The sequence below is a fragment of the Hyperolius riggenbachi genome, chromosome 9, assembly GCF_040937935.1.
Source record: "Hyperolius riggenbachi isolate aHypRig1 chromosome 9, aHypRig1.pri, whole genome shotgun sequence".
NCBI classification, from domain to species: domain Eukaryota; kingdom Metazoa; phylum Chordata; class Amphibia; order Anura; family Hyperoliidae; genus Hyperolius; species Hyperolius riggenbachi.
Window position 1 is genome coordinate 171,193,948 of NC_090654.1, and position 16,474 is coordinate 171,210,421.

At 40.7% G+C, this 16,474-nt stretch overlaps 1 protein-coding gene and 1 long non-coding RNA gene across 20 annotated transcripts in view; one reads left to right on the forward strand and one right to left on the reverse strand.

Moving 5' to 3' along the window:
* Nucleotides 1-16,474, reverse strand: part of ERC2 (ELKS/RAB6-interacting/CAST family member 2) — a 1,931,514-nt gene that overhangs the window by 101,515 nt on the left and 1,813,525 nt on the right. The window contains exon 23 of one of the 19 annotated variants that reach the window (XM_068253676.1): nucleotides 6,688-6,720. The exons of the other annotated variants lie outside the window; for them this stretch is intronic. The gene's annotated coding sequence lies outside the window, so the exon portion shown is untranslated. Of the gene's footprint in view, nucleotides 1-6,687; nucleotides 6,721-16,474 lie in introns of those variants that run through there. 19 annotated transcript variants of the gene reach the window in all.
* LOC137532790 (uncharacterized) overlaps nucleotides 1-16,474 on the forward strand; it is a 132,573-nt gene that overhangs the window by 47,949 nt on the left and 68,150 nt on the right. The gene's annotated exons all lie outside the window — the stretch shown is intronic.

Genomic DNA, 16,474 nt, shown 5'->3' on the forward strand with positions numbered 1-16,474 from the left:
CTAAAGTTCCCCTTTAACGTGTGCAGACAGAGCACATTGAGATTACTAGAATGTATGAAGCAAGCAACGTGACTCGCTACATACATGCATCACTTTCGTTACTTGAGTAAGGGTCTTTCCACTCTTATGCATTGATGATCTCACTAAAGCGATCCGCAAGTACACCAGGCAGTGCATAGACAGCACTGTCTGATGTCTCCACTCATGCACTGATCAGCAGTATGTTCAGTCAATGCCATACTGCATGCATATCGGAGTGTTGAGCAAGGTGATCTCAGTCTATGCATTGTGTTACCAGCCAATGAACAAGTGTGGACAGGTCCTAACAGGCAACATAAGTGATGCATGTATAGTGATGTGCAAAACTATTTGCCCCCTTCCTGATTTCTTATTCTTTCGCATGTTTGTCACACTTAAATGTTTCTGCTCATCAAAAATGTTAACTATTAGTCAAAGATAACATAATTGAACACAAAATGTAGTTTTAAATGATGGTTTTTATTATTTAGTGAGAAAAAAAACTCAAAACCTACATGGCCCTGTGTGAAAAAGAAATTGCCCCCTGAACCTAATAACTGTTTGGGCCACCCTTAGCAGCAATAAGTGCAATCAAGCGTTTGCGATAACTTGCAACGAGTCTTTTACAGCGCTCTGGAGGAATTTTGGCCCACTCATCTTTGCAGAATTGTTGTAATTCAGCTTTATTTGAGGGTTTTCTAACATGAACCGCCTTCATGGCCGGACATTCTCCTTCAGGACTTTTTGGTAGACAGTAGAATTCATGGTTCCATCTATCACAGCAAGCCTTCCAGGTCCTGAAGCAGCAAAACAACCCCAGACCATCACACTACCACCACCATATTTTATTGTTGGTATGATGTTCTTTTGCTGAAATTCTATGTTACTTCTACGCCAGATGTAACGGGACACGCACCTTCCAAAAAGTTCAACTTTCGTCTCGTCGGTCCACAAGGTATTTTCCCAAAAGTCTTGGCAATCATTGAGATGTTTTTTAGCAAAATTGAGACGATCCTTAATGTTCTTTTTGCTTAAAAGTAGTTTGCGCCTTGGATATCTGCCATGCAAGCCGTTTTTGCCCAGTCTCTTTCTTATGGTGGAGTCGTGAACACTGACCTTAATTGAGGCAAGTGAGGCCTGCAGTTCTTTAGATGTTGTCCTGGGGTCTTTTGTGGCCTCTCAGATGAGTTTTCTCTGCGCTCTTGGGGTAATTTTGGTCAGCCGGCCACTCCTGGGAAGGTTCATCACTGTCCCATGTTTTTGCCATTTGTGCATAATGGCTCTCACTGTGGTTCGCTGGAGTCCCAAAGCTTTAGAAATGGCTTTATAATCTTTACCAGACTGAAAGATCTCAATTACTTTTGTTCTCATTTGTTCCTGAATTTCTTTGGATCTTGGCATGATGTCTAGCTTTTGAGGTGCTTTTGGTCTACTTCTCTGTGCCAGATAGCTCCTATTAAAGTGATTTCTGGATTGAAACAGGTGTGACAGTAATCAGGCCTGGGGGTGACTACAGAAATTGAACTCAGGTGTGATAAACCACAGTTAAGTTATTTTTTAACAAGGGGGGCAATCACTTTTTCACACAGGGCCATGTAGATTTGGAGTTTTTTTCCTCACTAAATAATAAAAACCATGCATTTTGTGTTCAATTATGTTATCTTTGACTAATAGTTAACAGTTTTTGATGAGCAGAAACATTTAAGTGTGACAAACATGCAAAAGAATAAGAAATCAGGAAGGGGGCAAATAGTTTCTCACATCACTGTATATAGGAAGTTACGTAATTTTCCTTACTCACTATGTAAATTGCAAAAATCCCAGTAATGCCAGTGTGCAGTTAACATGCCCTGTCTGCACACATTAACCACTTTTTCCACCAGTACAGTATATCTATGTCCTATGTGACTTCTTCCAAGCCACGAGGACGTAGATATACAATTTGTACTGGTGGCACAATTGGAGTGTGCTCCCAGCCAGCTCCGTACTGTCCAATACAAGAGTCCCGGCATGATGATGTCATCAAGTCTGGACTGGTAATCTGCAGTACAGAGCTGGCTGTAGAGATGAATACTTTTCTGCAGGATCTCCCCTGGAACAGGGAGAGGTGAGCCAAGCTTGCTGCAACTGCTTTTTTTTTTTACCAATCTCTGCACAGAGGGGGAGGCTGCCTAATAGAGGAGGGGTCAGGGCATCACACATGGCTATCGAGGGGGGCTCTAGTTATGGATACACTTCTGGCTATCCATACTCTGGGGGGAACTACTACTAGAGCACATCTGGCTATTTATAAGGGAGGGAGTTAATACCAGGGGCACATCCAGCTAGCTTTACTTTGGAGGGAGGGGGGCCAATATTAGGGGCACATCTGGCTAGCTATACTTAGGGGGTGACCTAATACCAGGGGCACATCTGGATATATACTGGAGGGGCTAATTCCAGGTGCACATCAAGGTTCAGAATCATCAATCATAAGTTAAGATATGACTTCAGTCACATAAATTTAATTGAGGTGGAACTAAAATGCAGTAACCTATTAGCACTAGAAAATTTTTTGATTGTATTCTGAAGCTTTGAGGGTCCTTTTACACTGCTACTCTGCAGGTGCAGTGTGATTTAGATCGCACCACATCGCAACCAAAAAGACACATTACTTGTTATTATGATAGAGAACAGAGGCGCCAAAAGGATAAAAACAATATTTAAAAGTTTTAAAATTATTGCTTAGGAGGCAGTGGTGGACTCACCTCCCACAAGCAGACACAACAACTGTGTATTCACAAAAGGGAAATTTATTGGTATACTCCAAATAGGATCGCAACGCGTTTCGCAGGTCAAACCCGCTTCATCAGGCAATTACAGGAAGGAGCACACAACAGCAGTATGTCCAGATAGCACCTGGCGCCTCCTTCTTCCTGTAATTGCCTGATGAAGCGGGTTTGACCTGCGAAACGCGTTGCGATCCTATTTGGAGTATACCAATAAATTTCCCTTTTGTGAATACACAGTTGTTGTGTCTGCTTGTGGGAGGTGAGTCCACCACTGCCTCCTAAGCAATAATTTTAAAACTTTTAAATATTGTTTTTATCCTTTTGGCGCCTCTGTTCTCTATCATAATACTGATTGTATCCACCTTTGGTGGAGGGGGATACCCCTTCTTGTTTTTCAAGCCTACAGAGAGCGACTTCTTAATCCTGAGTGGGGACAGGCTAATCTCCTCACCTGCCTATACAGTGGTTACCTGGAGGTAACCCTGGTTTGTGAGTATACAATTCATACTCTTTCTAATAATCCAATTATCTTGACATACTACACCATATCGGGCTCTCGGTTCTTCTCTTTTTCATTACTTGTTATAGCCGCAGTGCGACCAAAGAAAAAAAAATCACACAACTTCTGGAGCACTTCCAAGATTATCGCAGTAATATACTGAAGCTTGTGCGCTACTTTGGCGCCCGGAGCATTTCCATTACATAGTATCACACCGCAGGCAGTGTGGTATTTCTCATAGACTTTAATGGCCACTGTGACGAGCTGTGGCAGTGGTGGGTAAAAACACATGACTTGACACGGTAAGTGTAAAAGGGGCTTGAATGCCAATTTCTGTATGAATGCCCTGTCTTATTATTGGACTCTGACCCTTGCATGCATAGCCTCTGAATAAAGCATATCACACCAGTGAACTACTCATTGATTTCTGAGTGGTATTCCACCAGAAGGATTTTCTCTAGTCCTTATCTCATGTGCCTTTAATACTTCTTGTAAAGGAGGCCACACTCGATACAATAAAATGATCCGATTTAACGGCAATTTGATAAAAACTATCGTATCTCCCAAAAAAATTGAAAGCTTTTTTTTCATTCGGCTGAAAAATCTGATCGGATTTCCCATTTCTTTTCGATTTTTATCTATCCGGAATGCCAGATATTTCTCTTCAATTTCTCTAAAGATTGTATGGTGTGTGTTAGATTGTCAATTTATTGTCAATTTCTTAATATGCACACCCTAGCAGTTTTCTCAGAGTTTCCAATCATTTTTATCATTTAATGATTTCAACATTGAACATAGGTGTGTGGTACATTGGTCATATTTTTGAAATGTTACAATCCGTCAGAAAAATTGATTGCAATTCTTAATTTAAACAGATGTTTAAAAAATTGTATGGTGTGTGGCCACCTTAAGTTTGCTGTACTACTTTACTTGTGAATAGAGACAAAAAAAAGTCTAGTGTAATGCTGGGAATACATGTTACGTTTTTCGCATTTGATTCTGCGCGCGATCTATTAGCCATTCGATTTTCTGCTTGATTCTCTTTTCTTCCACTCGTTTTTCTTATCTTTTTTCCATTCACTTCTATGAGAAATCGAGCGGAAAAGAATCGAACATCGGACATGTCGGAATTTTATCATCGAAGGTATCTATCGGAACGATTCTTAGCAAAAAACGAACCGTGTATTCCCAGCATAAGATAAGGGTACAAGATCAGTGTGGAGGGGATTTTCAAGTACTGCGGAATGGTGATTTTGTGACACTGAAAAATGTATTGAGACCTTTTTTTATATGCTATGCTATGATAACTTATGCACCAGAAGAATGTAAAACTATCCATATGTGGTACATTAAGCTACATACACACGGGCTACAACTGTCGCCGCAACCACGTGGCACGCACGTGTTTCGGCGACAGGTCGCCCGTGTGTATGGCGCACGCGCCCCGAACCGTCGCTACTCAGAGCTGTTGCCGGCAATTGGTGCGGTCAATCGCCTGGCGACAGTTGCCACCGCAACTGTCGCTAGTCCGCGTGTGTATGCGGACTAGCGACAGCAACCCATAGGCAATACACGGAGCTTCCGGCGGGGGGGGGGAGTAATGCCGGCGACAGCTTCCGTCACATCACTAATCCCTCTTCTGCCGTGTGTATGCGGAGGGACCTGGCGACGAGCTGTCGCCGATCTGTTGCGCACACGCTCCCGTGTGCTAGCGACCAGCTACATTTGTAGCTCGTGTGTACCCACCTTTAGAGATGTGAACTAAAGGGGATGGCTACCCTATGTTGCACCATGAGCTTAAATTCAAACACTATTTGTAACACAGGAAATGTGCAAATGTTTCCTCAACAAAGGTATCGGCAGTGGTAACAAACATTTAGGCTACATACGCAGAGCATCACTAGGCATAGTGCATCTGCAGACAGAGCATACTGTTGCCCTAGCGACAGTATAGGTATTACAGGGGTTAAAAGGTGGATAATGGGCTAGGTAGGGGTTAAAACTTAACTGAAAAAAAGAAACACTTTATTTTTTATCGTGACTTTGTAACTTTAAAGTTTTTTTTTAATTTTGTATAACATTTTAATGAATGATTGCAGCTATTTGCTATTGCAGCAATCATTCCATTTTAAACAACAGAGCAATCATGTGCATGCAGTTGTCGGACGGCAGCTTTCAATGTTGTGCATAGATTCTATGTCCAAGAACCTACAGGAGAAATTTTGTGGACATAGAATCTACGTCCAAAACGGTAACTGCTACTAAAGAAATTATGAGTGGGGTTTGCTTTAAGGTGTAATTCACACTATGCCCCAATTTAAATAACTTTTCCTTCTGGGAGATATTTTCTGGGACTAGTTTACTTCTGGGATATATATTTTTTATCTTCTCTAAGTAACTTTTCAACACCAAAACTCAGGTAAAAAAATACATTCAAAATTATTTTTTAGTATTTTCCTGCTTACTGGTGGCTTGAAAGGCGTTTTATTGACAAGGTGCAAAAACATCACCTAGTAGAAAACTCGGGAGAAAAGTTGCATATGGGCCCATATGTCATACATAAAAAACGCATTAGAACTGACAGCCCATGTTAATAAATGGACTCATTCACATCTAAAGCATATTTGCACATTCAAGCAACCCATGAGATGCTGCCTTTTTCCAGGCAATGCACGTTTTTCTATCAGTTTTATTTATGTGGATATGCAAGTTTTAGACCATACAAACATGCTGCACATGAGAAACTGCAAGTGCAAACAAGTCAAATAGTAGGTAGACAAAGAGTTTCAAGACCCTGTGCGTGCAATGCTGAGCATGGCAGATAATGAGCAGTAGTCACAAAGCTGATCATTTGGTGTCCTTGCTTAGAACTAAATTTAGTCAGGAATGTATATAAAGAAGGTGTTACCCTTTAAATTCCCCCATTTACACTTACAGCCATATACATATATAAACTGTAGTTATAAGTAGATGGCTGTGCTGCGTTCCCCTCAGGTGGCACTAAATATTTACAGGGGAGCCGCCATTAGACACAGCAGTAGAAGCCAGAGAGAATTTCAATCTCTGGAAAGCCCTGAGGTGCTTCCTTTTCCTGCTATCTTTTATTGTCCTGAACACTAATTACAAACGGACATTTTATGTTTCTTGTTAGCTGCCAGGAGCTAAATTGATAGCATGTGACGGTAATCCCTGCCATTTTCCTCTCATACACTGTCACAAACACAAATGTTTACAGACAAAATCCCTCGTGGTCATTTTTTCTCAAGAGAATGTATTTGTTCTATATGGTTTATTGAGCCCACATGAGATACATGCTAAACTTGCGGTCTGAAGGCTCAGGCAAGTCATTTAATAGGCTTTAAGCTAAGTCTATACATCTTGTCTCTCCTCACCTACCTCAGCTTTATAGATTTTCCACACACTAGGTCTCATCTATAAAAAAAAAAATTATTATAAGCTAAAGTGTTGTAATTGCACACAGCACCCAGCCAACATTCAAATGGCCATTTAAAATACAAGTTTGTTTAAGTTCAAGAACAAACCTGTATTGTGTGATTTCAAACTCATCCCTCCCCCCCCAAAAAGATAGTGTTGACTAGTTCAGAGCTTCTTTAATAGCCCACTACACCCCACTGCATGTTTCTATAGACAGAGGATTTGTTCTCCCAAGCACCCATGTCCAGGGCAGTTTCCAGGCTAAATTACACCCAGGGCGACTGTGTAAACATTGAACCCCCCCCCCCCCGTGGACTCGTGAACCCATACTATGCCCCAAGTAAAGGTAATTGGGCATGGGTGTCCCCAGTATAGGTTAGCTAGGTATAGGTGCTGCCAGTATAGGTTAGCTAGGTATAGGTGCCACCAGTATAGTTTAGCTAGGTATAGGTGCCACCAGTATAGTTTAGCTAGGTATAGGTGCCACCAGTATACATTAGCTAGGTATAGAGGTGCCTTCAGTATAGGTAGCTAGGTATACAGCAGGTGCATAGTATAGGTTATCTAGGTATAGGTACCTTCAGCATAGGTAGCTAGGTATAGGTGCCTTCAGTATAGGTTAGCTAGGTATAGGTGCATAGTATAGGTTAGCTAGGTATAGGTGCCTTCAATATAGGTAGCTAGGTATAGGTGCCTTCAGTATAGGTAGCAAGGTATAGGTGCATAGTATAGGTTAGCTAGGTATAGGTGCCTTTAGTATAGGTAGCTAGGTAAAGGTTCCTCCCATAGGTGATGGAGGGGGAGCCATGGCCACACAGAGACCTCTCCCTTCCTTTCTCTCCCCGGGGTTTCCCTCCATGCTCCCCCCTCTATGCAGAGTAGGCACAGTGGGAAGCCTGGTAAGAGAAACTCACCTCGCTTCCCTTCCAATTGCTGCTTGCTAGCCGCTGGTCTTATCTTGCCATCTGCATTACCGCTTATACACACTCTAATCCTGATTAGCAGGAAGTAGAGTGTGTATAAGCAGTTATGCAGATGGCAAGATGAGACGTGCGGCTAGTGAGCAGCGTTTGGAGTGGGAAGTGAGGTGAGTTCCTCTTACCAGGTTTTCTACTGCATGTACTTTGCATAGAGGGGAGAGCATGGAGGGGAGCCCCAGAGAGAGAAGGGGAGGGAGAAGTTTGGCTCCCCTCTAAGCGGCAGAGTCTCTGTGTGGCTGCAGCTCCCCCCTCCATCATTGCACCCTTACTCCTCATAGTGCTCAGTGCAGTCCCTAGAAACGGGCTGCCCATGTCCTCCACTCAGTGGTCCCAAAGACTAAAAATATATGGTGCACACATACACTATCTATCAGTGATATATGGGAGGTAGGACCATGGGGTCCAGGCATCAGAAACACAGTCCTAGCTCTGAATGGGGGGCAAGGACACCTGGAAGGTAAGGGCACTGCACATGTGCTACCTGAAAAACATGGTAGGGAATGGAGATTAATATAGGGAACGGCTAAACTACTTAGCACCAGCCCTATTTTTAATTTCATGTTCAGATTGGCTTAAAAATATTTCACCCCTAAAACTAGACGGAATATAATGTCTCATGTCCATGGCACTGAGGTTTGGTCACCTCTAAAACTGACTACACATCTGACACTCTTTATCATTACTTTTTACCTTGTTTTATGAATGGTCAAGTATTGGTTCAGGCTAGCACACCGGCTTCAAGATGCAAACAATTCTGTTTATTGCTTCATCAGCATGTATACATTTGACAATTGTTTTGGGGCCACGGCGGGTCCCCTTCTTCAGAAAGTGCAGATTGGACACATTTGGCAGGCTGCAGAATAGTGGAGGTGTAGGTTGTACAGAAATCTGTCACCAGTTGGTGGTTACCAGTTAGGGAGTTCCATGTCCTTTATTTATGCACACAGATGTTTTAATGGATAGGTAAAATAACATTTGTAATTTCGGTTCAATTTTCCTTAAATATAACATATATGAAGATGCATAAGAAAGCAAATAACAGTATTAAAAAAAAATGGAAAAGGTCTTTAAGGCTTTCTAGATGAAAGGGTTAATAATAACATGATTAGAAAGAACATGACTGCGTCAATGCAAAGCAAACAATATAGAACCGCTGTGGTCTGGCTGTGGGATGCTGCTGGCATTTTCTGCATGCGTTAGTTCATGATCTGTACACAAATGGGACTCCCGTGAGGCAGGTCTGTAAATACCCACAAAACACACTGCAAATGTTAAGTTTATATACAATCTGTTATGAAAACAACTCCAGGACCATATTTAGATGGCCTGTTTGTTTCCATACCTGATAAATGAACAACCCTAAGCTTTATGATCTGTCATCTTTCCCCAGGGACTGAAAACATAAATATACCTGAAGAAAATATTCTGGATGGACCCTGGCAGGTCCAAGCTGACCCTCTATACGATAATATGCCCATCACATCCCACCCACCGTAAAACATTAACTCATATTGTTTAGGCGCAGAGTGCTGCTTTTTTGCTGCTGATTTAAATAAATTGTAAAGTGGGAGAAATACAGAGGAATATCTACTAGTGCTACTTGCCTGGCTGTAGTGCTGATTCTTTGCTTGCAAGAGCCAAATTTCACAGAAAATTGCAATCAGCATTACAAACGCACTCAATGCAATGCAGTTTTCTCTTCTTACGCTGCGTGCGTTTTGATCTATGATTTCTGATGAGGAGGGAAAAAAAGGGAATGTAGACCAATCACAAATGCAGGAAAAATACTGAGTTCAGTGCGTTTGCAAATGGCCAAAAAATGTATCACACTGGTGTAAAAAGGACACTGTGAATACCATGTTAATAGCAATGCGAAAATTGGATCACATCATGGACAGAGAAAAAGGGCCCTTATACTCCCTGATCACAGATTCAGAATAAGTATGCACATCAGGTGCTCTAACTCCACTGCTAAAGCTCAAAGAACTGCCAGACTGACACACTTAAAGTGAACCTCCGGACTAAAAATCGACTCAGCAGAACTGAAAAGGCTTGGTGTTTCTTTAACAGTTTCACAGCATCAGAACTTTGTTTCTCTTATCCAAGCCTCATTTTTAGCTGCACAGAAGAAAACTGCCCGGGCTTTTTTCCCCTGATGCTGTGCAAAGCATGATGGGATTTCTGATGTAGTTGCTCTCGTTCTGCTGTTTTGGTGCAAATTTTTTTTTTTTTTACATTTTGAATTTGACATTTGAAGCCTAGCGCATGCAGCTGGGAGGGGTTATCAGGACAAAGGACAGTTGGAACTGTGTCTCCTGCTCCTCGTCACCTCCTTTCAACCAAAAAGATGGCTGCCCCATGACAAAGATGGCAGCCCCCATGAATCACAAACATTTGCCTGTTCTTTTAAAACAGGGTGGGTAAAAAATTATATTACCTATCTATTCTAATTAACATAACTAATGTAACTTAATGACAGTATTTTTGTTTAGGCTGAAGTTCCCCTTTAAAGAAGAAATAGCAAATTCCTTCTGCTCAGCTCAGTTCAGTTCAGTTAATACAGTATTAACTCAAAGCATTGATAAAAACAAAATTTTATGTTAAAGGCTATGTCTGGAGCCTGATTGTGTATCTGGGAGAGGGAGGATGCTACACATGGACAAGAGGGTGCATATAACTGGGGAGTTGCAAATGAAATATGAAAGTTGTAAATGGGGGCTAAAAGTTTTCTAAATGTGGGCTGCATAGTGATGAAAATCTGAAAATAAAAAACTTTGTTCTACACAGAAGATGAGGAAAGTGAAACGTGGATAAGGGGATCTTCTGCATATGGCAGGAGAGAGCTGCTGCACTTGGGGTGTTGCACATGATGGAGTGGGGATTGCTGTGCCTATTCCCTGTCCTATACAGAAGCTTCCCTCTTCTAAGGTAAGTATCTTTTTTATTTTAATTCTTTTCAGGATTACTTTAAGCTCCCTAGTTTTAACTCATTTTAAGAAATATGATAAAATATTATGTAGACAAATGAGAATAATAAGCATTAAAAGCTCTATGGACTTCCTCACAAGACTTTCTATATTTACAATATCCTCCAGAGGCAGTACAGAGAAATATGCTGTGTGACTCAACAAGAATTATGCTGAAATCAATCATTTACAAAATCACTAAAACTACTAGCATGGGGTTTCCTCTGTGCACCTCCTTACAGCAGCTCTTGTATCCCAGCAGGGATCTCTGATGTGGATGGAGCAGAACACAGCATAGGCCTTGTCAGCCCCAGCTACTGAGATCAGGCCAAGTGAGGCAATGGTGCAATCAAGATGCTAATAGTTGAACTGCCGAATAGTAAACATTGTAATGACGTTAGTGTTACTGATGTGAGGAGTCTTAGTTAACAAAAGACAAATTTATGATAATTACATTGGGAATGTTTCTAGTAATAATCTGTGTTAACCCCATATGGCTTTTAACCAGTTCAGGACCGTAGGCTCCCCCCCCCCCCCCCCCCAGTGACCAGGCTATTTTTTACACTTAAGGCCACTGCAACTTTAAGGGCTCGCTGCAGGGCCGTACAACTCAGCACACAAGTGAGTCCGCCCCCCCCTTTTCTGCCCACCAACAGAGCTTTCTGTTTGTGGGCTCTGATGATCACTGCTGGCATGTTTGTTTATTTTTTTAAATAAATTTAACTATTTTATTTTACGCAATCTCATCACAATTGAGGCAGAACTTAAGGGCAAACCACTGGACACCACCAAACCAGTGGCTATGCATTTTGTGCAAATGGGTCACCGAGGGGGCAATCGTGACAAATTATTGTTGTTGCAAAAAGAGACCTTTTGGATACATACTCTGGGTACTGTGACACCTTCGGGGTTTGAAACAACAGAACTCCTTCATATGTTATCTCGACGAAAGATGAATGTACTCTGGGTTTTATGTCTATTATGTTTTGCCAGCAAGTGATCTTCTTTACCAAGTCTAAAAATTAACATTTTTGTTTTTACATTTGCATTTTCACTATTTTGTTTTGCAGCCACCCATGGTTTTCATTCCCCTATCCCTCTCCTTCCCTTTCCCTCCCTATCCCTTTTTCTGCCCACCTTCCATTATGTTCTATATGTATGATGCATTATGATTACATGCTGGTTGTCCCTCCAGTGTTGCACATTTTTGGTGTTTTTTTCCCCCGCTGTGTTCCTAATTTTGTTTTGTTTTGGCTTTATGTGTGTTGCTTGGCAACACCTTCTGTACTACTTTACTGTGTCTTTTTTATCATGTCCTCCCACCAATAGAGAGTCTTCTATGGCCTGATAGGCATGATCACTTTTGGTGGCCATGCCTGATGTGTGCATGTAGTTTAGTGAACAGAGGAGACAACGCATCATTTGACGCTAGGCATCTCCTCATTCGCTCAGTAGCCCCTCTTCCTATGCAGAGACACACCTGACCTCTTTCTATTGGTCGGTGGCTCTGCAATCTTTACACAGCGAGCCAGCGGCTTGTTGCTACGGCAACACGCCGCTGTGATGAGGCAGAGACATGCCTGGCCTCTCTCCTATTGGCCCAGTGGTTCTACTTACACGGTGGGGCGGTGTGTTGCTTTAATAACCCACTAACAAGGCGGATACGGAGCTGGATAACGACTCTGGTGGCGGAAGCAGTACGGATGGCATATTTTTTTGCAACCAATGGCTTCAAACGCTACACTGAGAGACAGCTTGGATAATAGGGGGTCCCTGCAATTGGAGGTATTTTCAGGTCACATACATAAACTGCTTTAATGCATGATAAGCTGTATATACTGTATGATTACTATGTCAAAATTGCATATTGATTGCACCTGACACTGGATTAGATGCTTTATTTACATGAATATTGATTAGAAGGTGGTACTTGTTTGTCCATGGGTGGTATTTATTTAGGGGTGCACATGGTGTTCTTGTTACATGTCTGCACTGTTCTGAAGAAGGGGACCCTGCATGGCCCTGAAACAATTGTCAACGTTTAGGGCTTGTTTCACTAAGACAAATAGCATGCCTTATCAAAGTTAACACGCCTTATCAGAGTAGCATAGAGAGCGCTACGAACCTGCAGGGGCTCAGGGCAGGACAAGTGGAGCTCTCCTCATTGCCAATTAGCAGACATAAGTTCGCTATGCTACTCTAATAAGGTGTGTTAACTTTTATAAGGCATGTTATCTCTGATACGGCATGCTATTTGTCTTAGTGGATCAAGCCTTTAGTGTCTGCATTTTATGGAATAAACTACATTTCTTGTTCATGAGAAGCTTGGTGTGCTAGCCGATCCCTGGACTTGTTTGCTCCCGAGGGACAGCTAAGTGACAAGACAATATATACTCTGTACAGCGCTGCGGAAGGTATCTGATATATATATATATATATATATATATATATATATATATATATATATACATACTAAATGATAATAATGCTACAAATGGGGTGCTGCAATACTATGTTCTTTGTATAACAAGAACATAGCACAACTGTATTAGTAGACAGACTATGTGGACCCTTTAGAAATTCCCCACACCTCACATTTGAAATGGATTTTGAGAGGAGATTTTATTTTTGAGTGATTGAAGGGGATTGCTGTGCCCTCTAAAATGTAGTTCCCCAACCCTGTCCTCAAGGCCCACCGACAGTGCATGTTTTGCAGAAAACCACAAACCTGCTCAGGTGATATAATTAGTGTTTCAGTAGAGCTGATTAACTACCTGTGTGGATGCACTGTTGGTGGGCCCTGAGGACAGGGTTGGGGAACACTGCTTTATAACAGGTGCTGGGAACCAGAGATTGAGGTAGCTTGCTTAAAAATGTCCTGCACACCCATCCAAAAGGCCTAAGTGATTGGTCAGTGTCAAAACATGTGAAGAAAGTTGCCTATCAAATAAAACCCCTAAAGCAGGGGAAGGGTGAGTTATACCACCCAGTCAAAACTTTAAAAGCTGGAAACAGAAATTTTTCACACTCCCACAACTGCTGAAAATTACCCTTTTGGGCAATCCAGATATTGCCCCTCCCTATGATAATTCTGTTGTGAGGGCGAGTGTGAAAAATTTCAGTTTCCAGCTTTTTAAATTTAGACAAGGGAAGGTATACCACTACCTAAAAATTGAACAAGATTTTTCCAACACTTCCCACTGCTTTAGGACTTTAAGTTGGATGAGCAGCATCCTTCATATCTTTTGGCACTGTCCAATCACTCAGGCCTTTTGGGCGGGTTGTCTAGGCTATAGGTGACTATTATGTTCAGTGGTTGGAGAGACCTTCTATGGTCTGCTTTTGAAGATATTAAAGCAAGCAGATTATAGAATGCAAAGGAATCTTTTTCAAATCTCACCTACAAAGGACCCACAAAGTTAAACGAGTACAAGTTGGCCATCTGTGAGAACTGTGAAGAGGAAAAGTAATACCAGAGGTCTGGGAGACCCAGTCCACTTCGGTGTCTAGGTCTTTGTAGATATTTTCTACTAATCCTAGAGGGCTTTCTGTTCCAGATTAATTTGAGAACTTGGCTCTGAAAAGAGTACATTCAGGGACCTAGAAAGAGGTATGGGAAGGGCTCTAAAGTAATAAAGAAACCTTGGCAGGAGGACCATCTTATAAGCAGTCATGTGGCCCAGCCAAGGACATCTGTACTGGTGCCATTCCTTTAAGGTTGCCAAGGATGAGTTAATGAAGGAAGACTAGTTATATTTGTAAAGGGTTTCATAAGAAGGACAACGGAGACCGTGCGCTGCTGGCCACAGCGTGTGTGTTATTGCCGCCGGGGAGTTAAGCGGACCAGCCCACTGCTGATATGCAAATCTTATTCATATACCTTGTGAGTATGTTTCCTTTTTGTGAATAAAGCAAAGTTTTAAAGTAATACACCATGGAGCCCTCCTTTTCTATTTAGATTCAGGGTTTCATAAGAGGCTGCTAAGTTAACCCCTAAATAGGGAATATGGGTCAATGACAACCAAAGTTGAAATTGGCCTGGTATATCTTATAGAATTCTATAGTACAGCATCAAAATGAAATAAAAAAATCCATGTCAACAGTGAACATGGTTTGGTTTGAATAAAAATAATATGGCTTTTGCACCTAAAAATATAAGACTTGTAACAAATGTCAGAAACTAGAGTTATTGTGCTCTAGCATAACCTTCATCTTTAATGATTCCTGACCAAACAAGGTGAGGAATTTACAGAAGTAAAATTATTTTGCACCATTTATGGAGTTTTCAACATGTGAAGGTGGAAGCATTTGTGAGGTCCTCAATTAGGCAGAGGACTATAGATAATGTCTCAAGTTTTCATCACAGAGACAAAAGAAGAAACTCAGGATGTGTTAAAGATCCCTTTGAAGTAATGTTCTAGGTTGTCTTCAAAGACCAGGGATGAAGTTCTTTAGCCGCATGATAATAATTTAATTAGACACATGGATAAAAACCAATGTTCATCACTTTAGTTAGGCATATTTTGCTGTTGACAGTAAGAGCACGTCAAAGAATTGTGAAATTCCTGGATAATAGACATAATAATGAAATTATCCACATGACTGATTAATGTTATCATCAGGTTAGTGGACCCTAAATACTAAATTCAAAGTTTGTAAAATATCACCTCTTTGAAAAGTAACCAACGTCTTAATACAATAAGTTATGTTGATAGTTTACATGTAAATAAATTTTTATTGCTACTTTTTTGTTTAAACCTATATTTAATAATATATGTAGGTGACTGTACTAGTAATTGAGCGATTTTATATATATATATATATATATATATATATATATATATATATATATATATATAGAGAGAGAGAGAGAGAGAGAGAGAGAGAGAGAGAGAGAGAGAGAGAGAGAGATTTGTGTATTCATTATTATTTATACTAAGAAAAACCCTAAAATTATATAGTAACTTTTAAGGTGAGTATAATATATCAAGGAGCAGGGCAAGTAGTGAAAGCAAAACGTATGGTCTGTTTTTATAGGCTTGTTAATGCATTTTATTCATTATTATAATAAATTATTATTATTCATTATAATAGTAAAGTTGGTATTGTTAAACACTTACCAGTATAGTTTCCTCTAATTGTCCTGCAAACCAATATGTACAAATAATATTACACTGGGACCCCTTTAAAGCTCCTGAATAATAATTATTATTTAGTATTTATATAGTGTAGACATCTTCCACAGTACTTTACAGTGTATATATAGTCATAGCACTAACTGTCCTCCAGAGGTGCTCACAATATAATCCCTACCCATAGTCTTGTCCATTGTAGTCTTTGGTTATTTTTTAGGGGGAAGGCAATTGACTTATCTGTATGTTTTTGGAATGTGGGAGGAAACCAATGTGCCTGGAAATGTATGAGCTCTTCTTTGTAAATGTACTATGTGGGGATATGGAGACATTATTTTTGTATTTTGAGCTTTGATTATACGATCTGATTTATATATCCCCTTTTTTGTTTCGGCACCAAAGAACCCTCCTGTCTAATCTCAGTTTATTTATTTTTTATTGTTATTTTAGGGACATGCATTTTCTATTTTCATAGATGTTCCAGAATATAGGCATAAACTCTTCTTTTTAAATATGTTTATTTCCTTAATTCTTAATTAAGTGTAAAGGGGCCCATACACCTAACGATTTTCACGCCGATATACAGCAGATTTGATCACTGTGATCGAATCTGCTGAGAAATCGTTGCGCAAATGCCGACAGAACGATCGATTTCCGTCCGAAATCAATCGTT